Genomic DNA, 2,856 nt, shown 5'->3' on the forward strand with positions numbered 1-2,856 from the left:
ATCTGCTGTGGGCAAACTGGCTGGTGCGGCCACAGGAGAGCCCTCACTACCAACCAGAGCCCCCACTGACCACCAGGGTAAGGTGACCAGTTTTTTAAAATCCAGGAACATTTTTAAGGCCTTGTCGGTGGATCCAGGCATAAGGGAGTATTAAAAAACAAAAAGATTTTTTTTGGTTCCTGGGGACATGTAGGGCTCATTCACACTGGAATCGGCCGGCACTTACAGCTCCGTGCTGTGTGCACGGCCGTATCGGGCAGCTCCTGGGAAGGACAGGTGCTGCATGTGATTAGTACACAGCCCACATTCTTCTCTATGGGACTACGCGGCCGTACGCCGCCCTGCGCTCACCCGTCCTGTACATCGGTGCGGGTGAGCGTGCCCGTCTGCTGACAGGATGGATCCTGTCTGCATCTGAGCAAGGAAACATGCACCCGTACTTACGTGCTGGGCGGGTGAGCGTAGGGGGGTGTACGGCTGCATACACCCATAGAGAAAAGGAGGCTGGGCTTGTCTGGATCCAGAGATCTACTTAATTTTCTAGCAGTGCCCCTCCCGAGAATAGACTCTGGATCCGCCCCTGACAGATACTAGTATTGGTGCATTCCTAAATTTTACGGCTGCGGGACACCACAACTTGGCAACTGTTACCAAGGGGTCCCGGCCTTAGAAAAGTTGAGAACCACTGCCCTAGAGAAAACACGAGCGGGTAATCCTTGCAGGGTGGGGATAGCCCCACTGCAAGAGTTAACTTTTTACATTCCTGGAGTTCCTCTTTGCACCGCAGAGATGTGATCCCGCCTACGATACTAAAAATAGATTTTGGGTTTTTAAAAAAACACTTTAAAGAGGAACTAGACCCACCAATTTGTGTCCCAAAACAGCTTCTTTTAGGGATGCCAGCTGTGAGGTTGTCAGTGTGCTTGTTTCAGCTCTCGATCAAACTTTCAAACCTTCAAATGGCTGGTGTCCTAGCTGATAACATGTGCAGCACCATGCAATCCAAATAGAGGCCGAGATGGCTTTTTTTGGCTGTGAGGGATAGAAGGGTGTAGTTCCACTTTAAACAGTATGTAACCCTAACAATAAACGTATTGCACCACCAGCTAGTCAAGGGATAATGTTGTGGCATGTGGGTAATGGTGCTGGTACTGTAAGAGTTCCAATATCTTTTTTTTTTCCCCGTGTAACTTTTTTTTCCCCAACAGGCAGCCTTGACAATTTCCACCTGGACTGTGCTAACGTTCCTGGCTTTCGTAATTTCTCTCGGCAGCTACTTTCTGATCACATACTTAATAACCTTTCCACCTGCTTACCTGTTTAGCATGTCTCAGTTCTATTTTCTAGGTATGTTATGCTAAATGATAATAATTTCTTATGCCATCTCTTTGGGCTGGCTGCTCATTTGACACTATGGAGTGTTCTAGAATACGTTTGCAGGGCCGTTCACGCTGCGAACGTCTGACTTTTACATTCACACTGCAATATAGCTGCCTCTGCCACTAGATGGAGCCGAGGAGCATAGGGATTTATGCTTCTCGGCTCCATCTAGTGGCCATAATGTAGTGCAAATATAAAAGTCAGATGTTCACAGAGTGAACAGCTCTGCAAATGTTTAATATATACACCACTCTCTATCATTTGCTTGTTAAAAAATATACATCGCTGTTAATTTGCATGTAAACACCAAATCTATTTGGGATCACGTCTCACTGTATACAGTTTGTTAAGCAAATATTTTTTTAGTGAATCATTTGCAAAGTTTCTTGACTGGAGATCCTGCCTACTAGGAGATACCCTTGATTGCTTTGTATGAGCTTAGCATCTTTTGCTTGAGAGTCTGAGGTCATCTGAAGTCTGACACTCACTGCGTTGTCCACTGCCAGACCTCATACACTGTCTCCCAATGCCTTATTGTGCATGGCAGAATAACTGTGTCATATCAGAGCTCTGTAGCAGAATTTAGAGGACTACAGTTGTCACGGATGCCGGCACAGGTGTTCCCACACCATGTGCAGGTACCCACACAGGCAGACCCAACATGTATGACCACACCAGACAAGGAAAATTGAGATATATATATACAGTGGGGCAAAAAAGTATTTAGTCAGCCACCAATTGTGCAAGTTCTCCCACTTAAAAAGATGAGAGAATTTATAAGGAGCAAAACATAGCATAACCCACAAATAAGTAATCGCAACCAAAAACTAGGAAAAAACCACAGGGTATAACAGGGCATGACAACCTGGGGAGCAGGTAACAGGACTCAGGAACATAAGCAGGTAACAGGACTCAAGACTAGGGACTCAGGATTCACAGGAAACAATGCCAGTATACTGAGCCATCGTCCTGACTGCAGGGAGGGTTTAAATAGCCATCACCTGGTGCTTTCTGGGAGGGTAAGTGCTGGCCGCTGGGAGACACCCGCAGGTGAGCACTGGAGTTGCAGTTTCTAGCACCACTCAGTGGTGGTCTGGTACCTAACAGCTCCTAGCTGCCTGGAGACACCTGCTGGTGAGCACAGGAACTTCAGGGCTTAGCTCCAGCGCCACCTGGAGGCGCTCTGGATCCTAACAGTACAGGGCTTAATAGCCACTATTAACTAGACATGTAAGCCGGCAAAAAATTTGTTTACTTTCGTTTGGTTTCGGATGTTTCATTATTACATTTTTGGGGATTCAGGTCTGAAAGTTCATTCATTGTGGTGTTCAGATGAATCCGAATTCCGTTAATTTTGGACGAGTTAAATGATCATTACCAACTAAAATTTGTTGCAGAAAAGTGACATGTTTACTTTATGTATTTTTAATTTCTGACAGCATGGGGTTCCCCCCTCCCCTTACCCAATTAATTTCA

This window comes from Nanorana parkeri, unplaced genomic scaffold, assembly GCF_000935625.1.
Source record: "Nanorana parkeri isolate BGI_ZX_2015 unplaced genomic scaffold, ASM93562v1 scaffold880, whole genome shotgun sequence".
Classification (NCBI taxonomy): Eukaryota; Metazoa; Chordata; class Amphibia; order Anura; family Dicroglossidae; genus Nanorana; species Nanorana parkeri.